The sequence below is a fragment of the Puma concolor genome, chromosome B3, assembly GCF_028749965.1.
Source record: "Puma concolor isolate L17-30 chromosome B3, mPumCon1.1.hap2, whole genome shotgun sequence".
Lineage (NCBI taxonomy): Eukaryota > Metazoa > Chordata > Mammalia > Carnivora > Felidae > Puma > Puma concolor.
Window position 1 is genome coordinate 54,717,760 of NC_141672.1, and position 20,943 is coordinate 54,738,702.

Below are 20,943 nucleotides of genomic sequence, written 5' to 3' on the forward strand. Positions count from 1 at the left end.
AACAGTGTGAGGTGATGTCTCATTGTGGTTTTGATTTGCATTTTCCTGAGGATCAGTGATATAGTGCATCTTTTCGTGTACCGGTTGGCCATTTGTATGTCTCCTTTGGAAACAAAATATTGAGTTCCTCTGCCCATTTTGTAATCAGATTATTTGGAGTTTTTTTGTTTTGTTTTGTTTTGTTTTGTTGTTGTTATTTTTGCTATTGAACTGTATGAATTCTTTATATATTTTGGATATTAACTCCAAGCATTTTCTCCCATTCTGTAGGCTTTTTATTTTGTTGATAGTTGGTGTTTTGTTGGTGGTTTGGTTGGTTGGTTGGTTGGTTTTGAGGGGGAGGTTGGTGTTTTTTGTTTGTTTTGTTTTTTGTTTTGCAGAAGTTTTTTAGTTTGATGTAATTCCACTTGTTTATTTTTGCTTTTGTTGCCTTTGCTTTTGGGGTCAAATCCAAAAAGTCACTGCCAAGAACAATGCTGTGAGCTTTTCTCTTATGTTTTCTTAAAAGAGATTTACAGTTCTGGATCTTACATTCAAGTCTTTAATACATTTTGAGTTGATTTTGGTGTGTGGTATAAGATAGTGGTCCACTCTTCATCCTTTGGCATGTGAATGTCAAGTTTTCCTTCAGATATATCTTACATTTAAGGTTTTAATCCATTTTGAGTTAATTTTTATGTATGGTATAAGATAAATAATGAATTTTAGTATTTTACATGTGGGTAGCTAGTTTTCCCAATACTTTCTATTGAAGAGACTATCTTTTCTCCATTGTGTATTCTTGGCACAAGAATACTTATCAAAGATCAGTTGACAATATATGCATGAGTTAGTTTCTGGGTTCTAGATTCTACTCTATTGGTCTATATGTCTGTAACTTTGTAATATATCTCGAAATCAGGAAATGTGATGCCTCCATCTTTGTTCTTTCTCATGATTGTTTTGGCTATTTGGGGTCCTTTGTGGTTCCATATGAATTTTAGGATTGTTTTCTATATGTCCACAAGAAGTTGGGACTTTAACATGGATTTCACTAAATATGTAGATCACTTTGAGTGGTATGGACATTTTAACAATAATAAGTCTTCCAATCCATGAACACAAATATTTATTTGTGTCTTCTCTGATTTCTTTCACCAATGTTGGTAGTTTTTTCAGCGTGCATTTTTCACCTCCTTAGTTAAGTTTATTCTTAAGTATTCTTAAGGGACTCAAACTTTCCTACTAGTGCAAATCACTATCTTAGTTCTTAGTGGCCCTCAGGTATCTAAAGTGTGTTACATCCTATCAGCACTCCAAAACATGCAAAGCAAAAGTCAGTCATTCAGGCAGCCCCTGGAAAAGTTGGAACTTTGGGAGGAAGCTCCAATAGTTCATGATTTCCTTAGTTTTTACCTAATGACCTTTCTCTGTTCTGGATCCCATTCAGGATCCCTACATTACATTCAGTTGTCACATCTCCATAGGATGCTCTTGGCTGGAACAGTCTTTCAGATTTTCCTTGTTTTTGATAACCTTGACAATTTTCAGGAATGCTGGTTAGAAATTGTACAGAATATCTCTCACCTGGGATTTGTCTGATATTTTTTCCCATGATTAAAATGGGGTTATGGGTTTTGTGAAGAAGAAAACAAAGGAAAGTGCCACTGTCATCAAATCATATCAAATGTACATACAATCAACGTGACTTATCATTGTTGATGTTAACCTTGATCACCTTAGTGTGGTAATAGTTGTTAGGTTATTCCACTAGGAAGTTAATATTTTTCACCCTTTCTATATTCCTTGGAAAGAAGTCACTATTTAAAGTGCATGCTTAATGAATGAGAATTTCTGCTCCATCTCCCAAGGGGTGAAGTATCTACATAAGTTATTTGGAGTTCTCTTGCATGAGAGATTGTACTATTCTTCACCATTTATTTAGTTATTCTATTTACACCAGTATAAACTCATTGATATTTATTTTATACTTTGGAATATAATCTATGTTATTGTGTTGCTCAAATTGTTCCAGCTTTGGTAACTGGGAGCTCTTACAGTTGACTCCTTTCTACTTTTGACACACTCCATCACTGTGAGGTTGTTTCTTGTTTGGGGATAAGTAGCATTTCTTCTTTTCCACATTATAAGATCCTCTGTGTTCATCTTATATATATCCTGCCCCAGTTCTATAATCAGCCATTTGTCCAAGAAGCCTTGGTTTCTTATATTGTACAAAGGTATTAGAAACCAGGATCTGGAGGCTAGGTGTGTTCATTGCTATTAGTTGTCATTGTTTCTAGGCTCTTCCAGCTGAAGAAGCACAAAAATGTATATATGTATGTATACTAACTTTGAATCTGTAGTTTAAGTTGAAAAGAATTGATATCTTGACAATATTAAGTCTTGTAATCCATGAACTTAAGATTCTCTCCATTTAAATTTTCTTTCATCAGTTTTATAGTTTTCTATAAATACATCCCATACATATTTTGTTAGATACACACCTAAGTACATTTGTGGTGCTATTAAAATTGACTTGTATATAATAACCTTGTATCCTGCCACCATATTTTTATGCATTTTATCTCTAGGAATACCACCAGGTTCTCACAGTGAGAAGCCAAGAAAAATTACCTAATGTCTTTGATAGGAGAAGGGGGAGAATATCTATTTCAAAATACACCATAACAAAGACCTACTTCCCAGTGAAACATTACTAGAGTCTTATCTCACATAGGCACAAAGGCAATACCCATCTCCAGCCCTCTCTAGGCTTTCTGTCTCACCTAAGTGGGAGAGAAAATGAATGTTAAAAAAAAAAAAAAAAAAAAAAACACCTGAGAAGGTAACCTCAAGGACATAAGCCCACTAAAAGACTAAGATCAAGGATGCTGGAGGAATTTAAAACCTCTGACACCAACAGCTACAAAACATATTGAACACAGTCCAACTGCTGTTACATTAAGATAAAACCTCACACAAATGGCCTATTTACTTCAGTTCTTATTATCCAATATATTATGTCCAGATTTCAACAAAAATTACAAGGTCTACTAAAAGGCAGGTAAAAGAACAATTTGAACTCAACTCAAATGTAAGAAAGAAATAAAAATTTATGGAATTCACAACCAGCATATCTGTCCAAAATAATGTTAAAAGTTCTTTAGAGAAAATAAAAATGTTTAAGTCAGAAACTCAGATCTACATTTTCTAAAAAAGGGAAAGCATCAGGAAAAGAATAAATGAAAGTAAAATAAAATGTTTTATTTTTCTTACTCATAATTGTTCTATGAGGTAAGGGTATTTTTTTCCAAAGTAATAATAGTAAACTTGCATATCGCTATCTTCCAGTACTTACTTATTAGTTCCAGGAGCTTTTTTTGTTTGGGATTTTCTCCCATAGACAATCATATCATCCTTGAATAAAGATGGTTATATTTATTCTTTTCCAATATGTATCACTTTAATTTCTTTTTCTTATCATATTGCACTAGGTAAGACTTCCAATAAGATGTTGAATAGGAGTGGTGAGAGAAGACATCCTTGCCTTATTCCTGATCTTGAAGGCATCCAGTCTCTCACTAATAAGTATGTTTTATGCAGATCTTGTATAGATTTTTTTAACAAAATTGAAAATTTTACCCTTAATTTTTAGTTTGCTGAGTGTTTTTTTTTTTATCATGAATGGCTATTGGATGTTGTCAAATTTTTTTCACTGTGTCAATTTATATGATGACTTATGCTGATTAATTTTCAAATGTTGAACCATCCTAGCATATCTGGAATAAATATCACTAGGTCATGATATATAATTCTTTTGCTTTTTAAAAATTATAATAGAAATATGCAAGACATTTGATTTCAAATCAATGTTTGGCAACAATGTCATCAAAGCTGCCTATATTTCACAGCACAGATGCATGAGCAATTAAAATAGTATTCCTAAAATGCTTTTTCCAGTAATGCCAATAACTTGTTTCTTTTTTCCCCTTTTATGAAAACTGCCTTCTACCTCTTTTTTTTAGCTGTGTGGTTTCCATTGAGTCCATACAGAAAGAGTGAATACCAAGAGTACAATTGACACTGAATCCCATGTGTCTTTCATAACACTTGAGAATAGCCTACTATTAAAAAGAAATTACTGCACTCCAAAATACATTTTTAGAGATGTATTGCCTGACACTTCAGATATGTTCAGTTCTAGAATGATTCTGTCTGCAATCTGTTCAATTTTCTTTTACTTCTTTTCTTACTCTATAATGTTTCTCTCTCCCTCTGCAATACCTCCCTCTGGTTTCATTTTAGCATTTCCCCTTGAGTTCTCACCTTTACCCCTCTTTCCATTCTCCATTTTTGTTTTGGGTTTTTTCTATCTTGCTTTGCTGGGATTCTATCCAGTCACTCTCTGGTTTCATGTATATACATTTGGCAAACTAAATCTGACAAAGCCTAAAAATTGTTTATCATGACACTTTTTTTACACATACCAAGTGGTGGGGGGAATTGGAGAATGGAGGGTTTTTTTCATGTTATTATGGGGGATTTGGGATGTTATCTTTGAGGGTTAGTGATTCTACCTTTTGTATTTTAGCACTTGTTTATGATAACTACTTATGGCAAATTCTGTAAACTTCAAGTGAAATTCTGTGATCAAGGCAGCTAGAAACAAGGAAGAAATAGTGTTGTCCATATGTAATGTTTGAAAGATAATAAGATGTTGATAGACATACACACATACTACATCTACAGTGGTAGGTGGTGAATTAAAAGAAGCTGTACTTATGAAAATAAAAGATAAGGCATATAAGTATAGTTATCCAAAGTAGTCAGAGTATAGTAGAAAATAACTATCTGGATTTGTAAATCCTGGGAAAGGTGATCAGTTGAGACCTGAATTATGATAACAGAATTGGAATGGGAATTCCCAACCATACATATCAATAGTAAGTTAAAAAAAATTTTTTTTGAAATAGCCAAAACAACAAGAAATTTATTTTTGTGTTTCTTTAATGAGAACCTCTTGGTCATTAAAATAAATCTATTTTATTAGTCATGTCAGAGGAAGCTAAGTGCAAAGTATATCAAAACATGATAAAAATATTGATAAAACATAAATATGACTTCTCTGATGTCTTGAGCTCTGAAATTGTACATCCTCACCTCAGAAAGCATACCTTTTGGTGATTTCTATATTTATAACCTCCATTCTACTGTCTGCTATCTATTTTAACAAGTGAAAGAGGTAAGAAATGGGTGAGCAGATTGAGGATCAGAGAAATACATTAAAAACTAAAACATAAATAGGGGCGCCTGGGTGCCTCAGTTCGTTAAGCATCCGACTTCAGCTCAGGTCATTATCTCATGGTTTGTGGTTCGAGCCCCGCATTGGGCTCTGTGATGACAGTTCAGAGCCTGGAGCCTGCTTCGCATTCTGTGTGTCTCTCTCTCTCTGCCCCTCCCCCACTCATGCTCTGTCTCTGTCTCTCTCTCGCTCTCTCTCTCTCTGCCTCAAAAATCAATAAACATTTTTAAAAAACCCTAAAACATAAATAGCTATTCTTTGTAAAGTATAAAAAACAACCCACAGAATGATGAAAATAGTTTTTAACACATTAACCTCCCGTTAGTGTAAGGTTTTCTGTGGACAGTTCAACTAAACTAAATAACTAAACTAAAAAAAAAAAAAGTGGTTTCTAAACCAGCATATTACAAAGAGATTTATTTCCTGAGTGCTTTAAAAATTGCACAGGTGACTTTTGACTGAGTAAAAACCAATTAATGCTAATATATCAAGTCAGTATTCTCATTAATATTGCATTCATTATTTGAGAAAAGGAATCAATTTGTCCTGGTCAAAATGTAAATATGCACCATGACACACCTGCACTAGAGAACTTATTCTGTCTAAGCAGGCACATTCCAGTTGGTAGAAAATGTATTAGGCAATTGTTTTTTAGCTCATTGAAACAGTGCCCTCTTTGCTATAACCATGCTTACTAAGATTTTGGTTGTTTTAGAGCTGAACTATTCCCAGCATAGATGAGCCTGGTGCCACCTTGACTTTCACCATTCACAGGATGGCACTCTTGCCATGGGAACTCACACAAATGACTTGTTTCCATGGCAACCTGTAAACTACAGATCCCCAACTCAGCTGCAAAGGAAAAAAATAAATAAATTTCAAGAAAAAAAATACCCTAATCCTAGTTCTTGGCATTGTTATCCTGGGCATTTTGAAATCTCTTTGGTTTGATTTCAAAACCATCTTTGTCAAAAGGGCAACAGCAAGATTGTGCTTTATCCTGTAGATTGGCAATTAGACCAAGTTATCTATGCACAGCAAGAATCTAAAACTTGATGTGGGAGTAAAGAAGGTATTTTCATAAGTCATGTGTCAGATAAGAATCTCTTCATGAGCAGGCCACCCTGCCCTGCTGTTACCTCTTTAAAAATCTCTTGATAAACTACAACTGCTTCAAGGAAGGCAGAAACATCAGAATTCTGGCTTTCTAATGAATAACCAATATGAATATAAAACAGCATTTTAATATTCAAAGTATAAGATTCATACCTATAATCATCTTTAATGTATTGTGGACAAACAAATATATTTCTCAGCAGAAAGCATACTTTGATAGTAACCAGATGTTAAAACCAAAACAATTTATATATGACCTTCTATAAGCAGGGCAGTGGGGAGCCTCCATGAGCTGAGCACCTACCCATCCCCTATTCATTATCATATTTAATCTTCATATCAGGTCTAGAGGGAGGAGAGTTTCATACCCATTTTCTAGTTGAGTAAACTGAACCACAGAGCTGTTAACTTGTTCAGGTCATACAGTTAGTAAGTGGAAGAAGCAGACTTCAAAGTAGAGAATCAGCTTGAATGAGGCCACTCAATCTACAATCATCTTTAAATATGAAATTCAGAGAAAAAAGTACTATTTCCTCACTTTTCCATTTTGAAAAAAAAATATTTTCCAATTTGAGATTTCCTTTATAACACAGATGTACTTTGTAATAAAGGATGAGAAGATTAATGCATCAATCTTACCAATGGTTTCACTCAAAAGAAATAAAGAAGGAAGGAAGGAAGGAAGGAAAGAAAGAAAGAAAGAAAGAAAGAAAGAAAGAAAGAAAGAAAGAGGGAAAGGGAAAGAAGAAAATAAAATAAAATAAAATAAAATAAAAAAGAAGAGAAAGACATTTGCCACATAACAGGTCATTGTAATTTTAGCATCAATTGAGCTTCTATGCACATAGTTCAAGGACATCATAAGGTCTAAATAGGGACCTTCTTAATTTATACTTTACTTCCTATGGAACAACAGATTACAGCATACCTTTTGTTTAAGATAAAAAATTGGAACATACAAGGCAGCAATGTATTTATTTCCGCCCGATGTTAACAAATTCATACCGATTTGTTTTAAATTTATACAGATTTTGAATTTATCACCAAGTTTGAAAACTCTGGCTAAGGCAGTCATTGTGTCACACTAGGTTTGTTTGGATCCTGTGTTGTTGACATTAACCCTAAATTATCACAGAAGCAGTGGTTTTACAAATGTATTGGAGTTGGTGTCTGTTCTTAATTCATTTAAATTTCTAAGAGTTGAGAATGTACTGAAAAACATGCAGTCAGCTAGCTTTACCTTTTTGGCCCTTTCAGGGTCCTTTCCTAAATTAAATGATAAATTTAGTTTAATTCTATATAGGTGACTACATCCACTTACCATTGAACAATTTAATTATATTTTGTTCCTTCCCAATTATATGATTTGAATCAAATCTTTAGCTAATACTAATGACTATACATCACTAATGTCAGCAAACGAAATTCTGGAAAAACTGTGCTTTTTTCTTTCTATATAATAGGCCATTCCTTTGCTATTACTTAAAATGTTTCTTGGGGGAGAAGCCAAGATGGAGGAACAGCATGGAAGTTTTTATTACATCTCTCCTCCCTGAAATACAGCCAGACCAACACCAAACCATCCTGCACACCTAGAAAACTGATTCGAGGATTAACACAACAATCTGCACAACCTGAACCACAGAGCTCAGCAGGTGCATGGTGCAGAGAGGTGAACTAGGGGAGAAGGCCACAGAGGGCAGGAAGCTGTTTTTGTTTGCTGAGAGAGGACAGAGATGGGGGGAGAGTGCAGAAAGCACCCCCACCCCTTCCCAAAAGTAGCTGGAGAGAAAAGGAAGAGTACACAAGAGACTAAAAAAAAAGGGAGAAAGAAGAAAGGAGAGGGTTTAAATTCCATTAAGACTCTATAAACAGGGGGAATGCAAAGTCTGAAAATCTGCAGCTCTCGTGGGAAGGGCAAATCTCCAGGAGCAGAGAATGAGGTCCTCAGGGTCCTCGGGCCACACAGGGAGAGATGGTTCCCCTGTTGGGAGGACATTTGGCACAGGCTGTGTGGCCTCCCCACAGGCAAAGGTCCCATGGACCCCAGAGAACAATCACATTTGCTACTGCTGGAACAAGGACTTTCAGGGGGAAGCCTGGTGCCAGATGTGTGTTGTGATCTTCCATAATCCCTGAAACACTGCTGCTACATGATTGTGTGAACTTTTTCTGGGACGGGCTAAAACCCAGCTGTAGTCTCTAGGCATCAGCAGAAGTGCAGTCTGCCAAACATTCCTGGGGGTGGGCCAGCACCCAGGCATTGCTCACTGAAACCCTCCTCCAGAAGGTCTGAACGGGTAAGCTGCAGTTCCTCAGAAGTGAGGGGCTGGGAAACACAACTGCATTTAAGATAAAACTCAGGAGGGAGGTGCCACCTGGCAACCTGACAGTTCAAAAGCAGGCAGTGGATGGAAGGCAGAGACAAAGGACAGGTACATAATTACCGGTAGCGAGAGCACAGAGTTCCAATATTAGAGAATGGGTAGTGGGCTGATGCCATTTTCACCACTCCTGCTCATGCCCATAAACACATACAGGCATCACAACAATCCACCCCAGTAAGCTAAGCAGCACCATCTGGTGGAGAAAGGAGGCATTACACTAAGTCCCACCCAACTGGACAAACCTCACTCTTCAGGAACAACACAACTCTCTCTGCCTGCTTAGTTTACAGACTATAAAGTTCTTCATAGTTCAAAATCTAGGGGAAACTGATGTAATTTCAATCATACTTCACTCTGTTTGCTGGTCCATCTATTCAATTTTTTTTCTTTTATTTTCTTATTCTTGAATACAGAAAGAGAAAAGATTTTTATTTACCATTTCTATTAAAAATATTTTTCTTTAATTTTTTCTAATATATTTTACTTTTCTGTAAAATTTTCAAATTCCATTTTTACTTCCATCATTTCATTATATTCTACTTCATTGTGTTCATTTTTTCAAATTTTCAAACATTTTCCTTTTTTTTTCTTTTTTCTTTTCTTATCTTTCCCTTTTCCTTCTACTCTATCAAGTTGCTTTCAACAACCAGAACAGAACACACCTAGGATCCAGCAACATTTATTTGCTTTTTTGTGTGTTGTTTTTAATTTTGTAATTTTAATATTTTTTTAACTTATTAATTCCTTTTCTTCCTTTAAAATGACAAAATGAAGGAATTCACCCCAAAAGATGGACAGGAAGAAATGACATCCAGGGACGTAATCAACAGAGATACAAGCAAGATGTTTGCACCAGAATTCAGAATCATGATAATAAGAATACTAGCTGGAGTCGAAAATAGATGAGAATCCCTTTCTGCAGAGATAAAAGAAGTAAAAGCTAGTCAGGATGAAATAAAAAATGCTATAACTGAACTGCAATCTCAAATGGATGCCATGGCAGCCAAGATGGATGAGGCAGAGTAGAAAATCATCAATACAGAGGACAAACTTATGGAGAATAATGAGGCACAAAAAAAAAGAGGGAGACTAAGGCAAAAGAGCACAATTTAAGAATTAGAGAAATCAGTGACTCATTAAAAAGGGAACAACATCAGAATCATGGGGGTCCAAGAAGATGAAGAGAGAAATATGGGTAGAAGGGTTATTTGAGCAAATCATAGCATAAAACATTCCTAACCTGGTGAAAGACATAGATATCAAAATCCAGGAAGCACAGAAGACTCCCATTACAGTCAACAAAAACCGATGATCAACAAGGTATATCATAGTCAAATTCACAAAATACTCAGGCAAAGAAAGAATCATGAAAGCAGCAAGGGAAAAAAGTCCTACAAGGGAAGACAGACCAGGTTTGCAGCAGACTTATCCACAGAAACTTGGCAGGCCAGAAAGGAGTGGCAGGATATATTCAATGTGCTGATTTGGAAAAATATGCAGCCAAGAATTCTTTATCCAGCAAGGCTGTCATTCAAAATAGAAGGAGACATAAAATGTTTCCCAAACAAAAATTAAAGCAGTTTGTGACCACTAAACCAGCCCTGCAAAAAATTTTAAGGGAGACTCTCTGATGGGACAAAAGATGGAAAAAACACACACACACAAAAGCAATAAAGACTAGAAAGGACCAGAGAACACCACCAGAAACTCCAGCTCTACAGACAACATAATGGCAATGAATTCATATCTTTCAGTCCTCACTCTAAAGGTCAATGGACTAAATGCTCCAATCAAAAGACATAGGGTACCAGAATGGATAAGAAAACAAGACCATCTAGATGCTGTTTACAAGAGACCCACTTTAAACCTAAAAACACCTTCCTATTCAAAGCAAGGGGATGGAGAACCATCTATCATGCTATGGTCAATAAAAGAAAGCAGAGTAGCCATACGTGTATCAGACAATCTATACTTTAAAATACAGACTGTATCAAGAGACGAAGAAGGGCATTATATCATAATTAAGGGGTTTATCCACCAAGAAGACCTAACAATTGTAAACATTTATGTGCCAAATGTGAGGGCACCCAAATACATAAATCAATTAATCACAAACATAAACTCACTGAGAGTAAGACCATAATAGTAGGGGACTTCAACATCTCACTCACAGCAATGGACAGATCATCTAATCAAAAAGCAACAAGGAAACAATGGCTTTGAATGACACACTGGACCAGATGGACTTAACAGATATGTTCAGAACATTTCATGCTAAACCAGCAGAATTATACATTGTTCTCCAGTGCACATGGAACATTCTCCACAGTAGACCACATACTGGGACACAAATCAGCCCTCAACAAGTACAAAAAGATCTAGATCATACCGTTCATATTTTCAGATCACAACGCTATGAAAGTCGAAATCAACCACAAGAAAAAATTTGGAAAGGTAACAAATACTTAGAGACTAAAGAACATCCTACTAAAGAATGAATGGTATAACCAAGAAGTTAAAGAGGAAATTTAAAAGTTCATGGAAGCCAATGAAAATGGTAACACCACAGCCCCAAACCTCTGGGATGCAACAAAGGCAGTCATAAAAGGAAAATATATAGCAAACCAGGCCTTCCTAAAAAAGGAAGAAAGATCTCAGATACACAACCTAACATTACACCTTAAAGAGCTAGAAAATAACAGAAAACAAGACCCAAAACCAGAAGAAGAAAGCAAATAATAAGGAAGCTGAAATTAAGATTATCAAAACAAAAAACAAAAACAGTGGAACAGATCAATGAAACCAGAAGCCGGTTCTTTGAAAGAATCAACAAAATTGATAAACCACTAGCCAGTTTGATCAAAAGGAAAAGGAAAGGACCCAAATAAATAAAACCAAGAATGAAAGAGGAGAGATCACAACAGACACAGCAGAAATAAAAACAATAATAAGAGAATATTATGAGCAATTATATGACAATAAAATGTGCAATCTGGAAGAAATGGACAAATTCCTAGAAACAGGTACACTACCAAAACTGAAACAGGAAGAAATAGAAAATTTGAACAGACCCACAACCAGTAGGGAAATCAAATTAGTAATCAAAAATCCCAAAAAAAACAAGAGTCCAGGGCCAGATGGCTTTCCAGGGGAATTCTACCAAACATTTAAGGAAGGGTTAACACCTATTCTCTTGAAGCTGCTCCAAAAAAATAGAAATGGAAGGAAAACTTACAAACTCTTTCTAGGAAGCCAGCATTACCTTGATCCCACAACCTGACAGAGACCTCACTGAAAAGAAGTACAAACCAATTTCCCTGATGAACATGGATACTAAAATCCTCAACAAGATACTAGCCAACTAGATCCAACAATACATTTTAAAAAATACTCACCACAACCAAGTGGGATTTATACCTGTGATGCAGGGCTGGTTCAATATCCGCAAAACAATCAATGTGATTCATCACATCAATAAAAGAAAAGACAAGAACCACATGATCCTCTCAATAGATGCAAATAAAGAAAGCATTTGACAAAATACAGCATCCTTTATTGATAAAAACCCTTAAGAAAGTAGGGATAGAAGGATCATACCTTGAGATCATAAAAGCCATGTATGAAAGACCCAATACTAATATCATCCTCAATGGGGAAAAACCAAGAGTTTTCCCCCTAAAGTCAGGAACAAGACAGGGATGTCCACTCTAGCCGCTGGTATTCAACATAGTATTGGAAGTCTTGGCGTCAGCAATCAGACAACACAAAGAAATAAAAGGCATCCAAATCGGCCTGGAGGAGGTCAAACTTTCACTCTTGACAAATGACATGATACTGTATATGGAAAACCCTAAAGATTCCACCAAAAAACTGCTAGAACTGTTCCATGAATTCAGCAAAGTTGCAGGATATAAAATCAATGCAGAAAATCGGTTGCATTCCTATGTACCAACAATGAAGCAACAGAAAGAGAAATCAAGGAATTGATCCCTTTTACAATTGCACCAAAACCCATAAAATACCTAGGAATAAATCCAACCAAAGAGGTGAAAAATCTATACACTGAAAACTATAGGAAGCTTATGAAAGAAATTGAAGAAGACACAAAAAAATGGAGAAATATTCCATGTTCCTGGACAGGAAGAACAAATATTGTTAAAATGTCAATACTACCCAAAGTAATCTACATATTCAATGGAATCCCTATCAAAATAACACCAGCATTCTTCACAGAGCTAGAACAAACAATCCTAAAATGTGTATGGAACCAGAAAAGACCCCAAATAGCCAAAGAAATCTTGAAAAAGAAAACCAAAGTGGGAAGCATCATAATCCCAAATTCAAGCTATACTACAAAGCTGTAATCATCAAGACAGTATAGTACTGGCACAAAAACAACACTCAGATCAATGGAACAGAGTAGAGAACCCAGAAATAGACCCACAAATGTATGGCCAACTAATCTTTGACAAAGCAGGAAAGAATATCCAATGGAATAAAGACAGTCTCTTCAGGAAGTGGTGCTGGGAAAACTGGACAGTGACATGCAGAAGAATGAACTGGACCACTTTCTTACACCATACACAAAAATAAACTCAAAATGGAAGAAAGACCTAAACGTAAGACAGGAAGCCACCAAAATCCTAGAGGAATTAGCAGGCAAAAACCTCTTTGATCTTGGTCACAGCAACTTTTACTCAACACGCCTCTGGAGGCAAGGGAAACCAAAGCAAAAATGAGCTATTAATGAACACTGCTTGGAATAGCCTTTTCTCCTTTTTTGCTGCACTTCTACCTTGATTATCTGAATGTCATCTCTTTATGATGCCTTCCTTGACCTCTCTTCAAATGAATTCAGAGTCTACTTTTATTTTGAACTCATGCAGAAATCTTTGATACATTAATCCAATAATCCAATTAAATCCAATAATCCAATTAATCCAATAATCCAATTAAAAATGGGCAGAAGACATGAACAAACATTTCTCCAAATAAGACATATAGGTGGCCAACAGACATATTAAAAGATTCTCAACATCACTAATCATCAGAGAAATTGCAAATCAAAACTATAATGAGGTATCATCTCACAACAGTTAGCATGGCTAAAATTAAAAAGAAAAGAAACAAAAAGCGTTAGCATGGATGTGAAGAAAAAGGAACTCTTGTCCACTGTTGGTGGGAATGTAAGCTGGTACCATGGATAACAGTATGTAGGTTCCTCAAAAAATTCAAAATAGAAATACCATATGATCCAATAATTCAACTACTGGGTATTTATCCAAAGAAACTGAAAACATTAATTTGAAAAGATATATGCACCTATATATTTATTGCAGCTTTATTTACAATGGCCACGAGATGGAAGCAACCGTCATATCCATTAATAGATGAATGGATAAAGAAGATGTGGTATATATACACAATGGAATATTATTTGGCCATAAAAAAAGAATGAGATCTTGCCATTTGCAACAACACGGATGGACCTACAGGGTATAATGCTAAGTGAGACAAGTGAAACAGAGAAAGACAAATACCACATAATTTCACTTATATGCAGAATCTAAGAAAACAAAACAAATTAAATAACAAACAAAAAGCAGAATCAGACCTATAAGTACAGAGAACACACTGATGGCTACCAGAGGGGAGGGAGTTGGCGGGTGGGCAAAATGGGTGAAGGGGAGTGGGAGATACAGGCTTCCAATTATGGAATTAACAAGTCATGAGAATAAAAGGTACAACACAGGGAATATAGTCAATGATACCGTAATAGTGGTGTATGGTGGCAGATGGTAGCTATCCTTGTGATGAGCATAGCAATAGCATAACATAGAGACAGTGAATAACTATGTTACACACCTAAAAATAATGTAACATCGTGAGTCACCTATACTCAAATAAATATTAATTAATTAATTAATTAATTATAAAATCATGCTGTAGGAGGTGAGAATGCCACTGGGAAATGTGGTTTTGGGTTAAATTATGAGATACATAACTTTAAAAAGCCTTGGTGATGAAAAACAGTATAGAAAAAGGTAGACTGTTTTCCTGAGATAAAAAAACTTTCCTTCTTAAAAACAATGAGAGTCCACAGTTAAAATTAGGATGCAATCTGGAGAGAGAGCTATATCATGAAATTTGTTCACATGTCAAAAGTCCCTTCTAGTCTGCTGACCTGGGCAAATGCTCAGGTTGATTGACTCCATCTCTATCACCAGTAGAGGAAAGACAGTGGTGACTGATAGCTTTTTCAATATCTATCTTTTTTTCTAGTTAAAAAAGTCAAAAAGATATCTTGAGATCGATGCTAACATAGGTATCATCTATCTTTTTGGCCTGATATAAGGTTCATGGTTTCATAAGAAACTAAAGTCAAAGAAATTTTTAAAAATCAGAACAAATGTTCTTGAAAACCAGATAAAAAAATTTTGCTAACTTGGTATGTTCAAGTTTCCTTAAGTATATAAAAAAGTTAGCAGTAGCTAAAATGGAGAAATTATGTAAACACATTAATGTATAAGTGTGTCCACTTATTTCTATTCTCTGACCATTAGTAGTGTATTTCTAACTTTGTTTTGAGATGCAATACAGTAATTGTCCACACACACACACACACACACACACACACACACACACACCTTAAGCCTCTTATCTCTAGTTTCTCCAATCCATCTTGTACAACAGGTAAAACTTCATAAAATATAGGTTCAATAATCTCATACTTCTGCTTAAAATGTAATCCACACAACGTAGTCCAAGTTTAAAACCATACACAGACACTTTCAGTTCAGTTGTTTAGTGTTTTTTTTTTCTCACTTCTTCAATATACAACCTGTACATCAGACAAACCTGACTAAACACTATGTTCTTACACTTTGGAGAACTCAGTTCCCATAATCCTCTCAGTTGCCAATTTTCTTAATTTCTCATTGACTTTTTAAAAAATTTTATGCAATTGTATATATTTAAAATAACTTTATTAAAATTATTTTATTAAATAATGTAATGTATTAAAATAACTTTAATAAAATTATTAAAATAATTCATCCTTGCATGGAATTTCAAGTAACTTAAGTGATGGTAAAGGTTCCTTGGATTTCTATCCAATTTACCTTTTCTTTCCAGATGGACAATCAATCACTGTTAGCATAATTCTTTATACATATTGACATATGTACATATAAAAATACATATATATGTATATATGGCTTTCATATATATATGGCTTTCATTTGTGTATTTATATTCATTTTACACAAATAGGATTATACCCCAATAATATTAACTTTTTTTCTTACCTATTTTCTTAAAGATATTTTCATATTGGTAGTAGAGATCTGCTGTAACAGGTCAAGTGTGAATTTGTCATGCTTTAAGAATCCACCCACTATGGATATTTGGGTTATGTCCATTTTGTTTTGTTTGTTTTGTTTTATTGTCTCCTGATTTTTTTCTAAAGACTTAATTTTTGGAGCAGTTTTAACTTCATAGCAATATTGAGCAGAAGATACAGAGATATCCCACATACTGCCCCCACATATGCATAGTGTCTCTCATTATCAACATTCTGCACCAGAGAGGTACAGGTGTTACAATTGATGAATCTACATTGACACATTATTGGCGCCCAAAGTCCATAGTTTACATTAGATTTAATCTCATGTTGTATATTTTATGGGTTTGGACAAATATACAAAGGCATGTATCCACCATTTTAGCATCATATAGAGTATTTTCACTGTCATAAAAATTCTTTGTGCTCCATCTATTCATCTTCCTTTACCCATCCTCCATTTTTTACATTACTGTTAATTTCTCCCTTCATGTCTGTCAATATTTGCTTTATATTCTCCCGTGTTGGGTGCATTAATGAGTGTTGTATCTGTTTCTTGAAATAATCATTTTGTAATCATTATGTAATACCTTTTATCATTATGTAATACCTTTCTTTGTCTTTTGTTACAGTGTTTGTTTTATTTTTTTAAGTCTATTTATTTATTTTGACAGGGAGAGAGAGAGAGAGAGAGAGAGAAAGTGGGGGACAGGCAGAGAGAGAAAGAAAGAGAATTCCAAGCAGGCTCCGCACTGTCAGTGGAGAACCCAATGCATGGCTTGAACTCATGAACCATGAGATCATGACCTGAGCCGAAGTCTGACACTTAGCTGACTGAGCCACCCAGGTGCCTACACAGTCGTTTTGTTTTAAAGTCTATTTTGTCTAAGAGCACCAGGGTGGCTCAGTCAGTTAAGCAACTCAGAGCCTGGAGCCTGTTTTGGATTCTGTTTCCCTCTCTCTCTGCCCCTCCCCCACTCATGCTCTGTCTCTTTCTCAAAAATAAATTTAAAAAATTTAAAAAACTTTAATGTCTATTTTGTGTCATATGAATTTTGCTACACCAATATTTTTTTTTGTTTCCAGTTGCATGAAATACCTTTTCTCATTCCTTTACTTTCAGTCTGCATGAGTCTCTTGTAGGCAGTATAGAGATGAGTCTTGTTTTTGATCCATTCAGCCACCCTATGTCTTTTGATTAGAGTATTCAATCCATTTACATTTAAAGTAATTTGATAGGTATATATTTATTGCCTTTTTTCTCATTGTTTTTTAGTTGTCTATCTTTCCTTTTTTGTCATTGAAGAAAAATGCTACAAAACTCAATGAACATGACTATACATCATTTTTTTTCTAGGATATTGTATTAGCTCAGACTGCCATAACAAAATACCATAGACAAAATACCAAATACCATAGTCTGGCTTAAATAAAAGAAATTTATTTTGCCACAGTTCTGGAGGCTGGACGTCTGAGATCAAAGTGCCATCATGGTGAGGTTTTGGTGAGGTTTCTTCATGGCTGCAGAGAGCAGCCTTCTTGCTGTGACCTCACATAGCAAAGAGAGAGAGTAAGCTCCCTCATGTCTCTCCTTAAAAGGACCCAATTACATGACTTCATCTAACCCTAATTATTTCCATAAGTCCCCATTTCCAAATATCATCACACTGGGTGTAAAAGCTTCAACATATGAATTTTGTAGACACACAAACATTCAATCTGTAACAGATATACAACTAGGAGGGGAATTGCGGGGTGGAAGATTTTACCAGATTGTTTCCTGAAAGGACTCCTGACTTATCTGAGCACCAAAGTGCTTGAAACTACCCAGTACCCCACACCATCACTACCACTGGATTTTCAATCTTTCTTACCTACCTGTTCCCAATTTTCTGAGGAACATTTGCTATCTCATTGTTTTAATTTGTAAAACGAATTAAAATTTATGAGGTGCAATGTTCATAGACCCTTTATACTTTACCTTTGAATTCCCTACTCATCTCCTCTGCTCATTTCCCTGTTTTTATCTGTTTGGTTCACTGCTAGAGGGCAAAAACAGTACCTAGGGCCCAAAATAGTACCTGGAACATACTGTGTAGTCAATAAATGTTTATTGGAAGAATGAATAAGAAAGCAAATAAATAAAGAGGTTGTAAACATGTTTTCAGTACTGCTTGTCTTGACTTTATAGTGTCTAACTTAAATAAAAGTTTTAAAACTTTGATATGATTACACTTATTACTTCTACTAGATATTCTACATTTTGTGTCTTGTCTTATAACCATTCCAACCAAAGGTTGTAAATGGATTCGCCTTTATTCCCCTCTAATCCTATGCCACTTTTTCCTACTTTATTCATTTTTACCCAATTTAATCCATTTTTCTTTGCTAATGATATCTATAGTCTGAACAAAACTAATTATATTTTATATATTAATTAAGAAATCAATTTATGGGAAACATCATGGGATAAATCTTTATAGAAAATCACATTTTAGACACATGATTTTTTTTTTATTGTTGAAACTTAAAATATGGGGCACCTGGGTGGCGCAGTCGGTTAGGCGTCCGACTTCAGCCAGGTCACGATCTCACGGCCCGTGAGTTCGAGCCCCGCGTCAGGCTCTGGGCTGATGGCTCAGAGCCTGGAGCCTGTTTCTGATTCTGTGTCTCCCTCTCTCTCTGCCCCTCCCCCGTTCATGCTCTGTCTCTCTCTGTCCCAAAAATAAATAAACGTTGAAAGAGAGCCAAAGCATAAGAGACTGTTGAGAACTGAGAACAAACTAAGGGTTGATGGGGGGTGGGAGGGAGGAGAGGGTGGGTGATGGGTATTGAGGAGGGCACCTTTTGGGATGAGCACTGGGTGTTGTATGGAAACCAATTTGACAATAAATTTCATATATAAATAAAAAAAATAAATAAATAAAAATTTAAAAAAAAAAAAAAGAAACTTAAAATACAATGTGACTGCCTTTTATCTTGGGTTTTGCCCTCCCAATGCACATTCAAACATGGAACGGTACATAAGGTTATGTTTCTGTAATGGTGTCCTTTGATAGCCACAGCAATCTCAAGAAAAGGGCTCTAGGAAATGTGTTTTGGAAGACAGCACACCATTTCCATTTGTATTCAATTTATTATTTCAAATTAAATTACACAGTACATTGGGCCCTGGATAAAATATTCTAAATAAGATAGAGAATGTCAACACCACTATTTCTTTGCATGCCTGCTAAGTAAAACTCACAGAAGCAAAACACTAGGATATGATGTCAAGCAAAGCCTACAGCCTAAATTTAGCAATATTATAGGTTTGAGAAATAAAAAGTAAGGTGTACATACCAAAGTTACCTTGAGAATAAAAACAGAAAAGCCTCCTGTGAATGTTTCTTATCACAGCAATATTCTCTGGAAAAGATGAACAGTCATATCTGCCTTTTTGACCACATCCCCACTCCTGAGTAGTAGCACTGTCAACATATAATATGAAAGCCATCAATACATGTTGACAGTGTTTGCACTCCAGGTGGTGAGAAACTCTATGAGCTGAAGACGGAAATACATAGATCAGGAAGTAAAATCCTGAACTGAGATGAGAAGTATAGCAAACCATGGAAGAAGGGAGATGAAAATATAAAGAAATATAAATAAGAGAACTGATCATTTAAGGAACAGAGGCAATATATTCGTGTTAATTTAAATAAAAACAAAAGTAACATTATATTATTTATTAAAGGACTGCATAAAAAGATGATTGTTGCAGATATTATCTATGTATAGTCTCCCACTAGAAAGGCCAGCACATGATTAAGAACTTTTCCCCTGATTGAATAACTATTTAAATAGTGCTTTTCTTCTATAAGTAAAAAATTACTAATCAAATGTAATCTGATCAATTCTGAACTATAATTGTTGAAAAGAAGTTAATAGATGGGACCACTTCACAGAGAGACAAATAGCTAAGACACAGGGATGTAAAATAACTTCCCCAAAATGACACTGTACCCATAAATAGTACGTAAGTCTACTTATTTAATAAAATCTACTAGTTGTTTGTTGGGCATCTATTAAGCATGGTTGTGGCAACTGTATGTTGTAGATTCAGAAATTAAAACAAACACTCTGCCCTTGAGAGATTTAGCACTGGTTAGTGTTCCCTGATCCACACAAAGATAGCCAGCTACACATGAATCAAAGACAGTGTGTACTTAAGAGTGATTTAGCCAATAAGTTAGCATTTCCACCAATTTTAAAATCAAATCTGTCTCTAATTTAGCTTTATAAATTGAAAGTACAGGGTTACCTGGGTGGCTCAGTCAGCTGAACATCCAACTCTTGATTTCGGCTCAGGTCATGATATCACAGTAGTGGGATTGAGCCTTGTATCAGGCTCCTCACTAGACATGGAGCCTGCTTGGGACTCTCTCCCTCTTTCTCCTTATGCCCCTCCCCTTCTCTCTCTCAGAAAGAAAGAAAGAAAGAAAGAAAGAAAGAAAGAAAGAAAGAAAGAAAGAAAGAGAAAGAACAAAAATTGGAATAATCTCTAATTGCTAAAAGAACTTTTAAATTAAGGCACACAAAAGCGTTGTTTTGGAAAATAAATAAATTCAATAAATATTTATCAAGCAACTACTATGTGCCAGGAACTAGTAACTTAAGGTAAATGAAAAATGGTCCCTGTTTCTAAGGTGCTGTCAATCTAATAAAGTCTGTTTGGGAGAGCTCTATAGTTCAAGACACAGGAGAGACATTAAACTCTGCTTCAACAGCAGAGGTATCTTAAGAAAGAACTTTCTTATAGAGGGAGCATCACA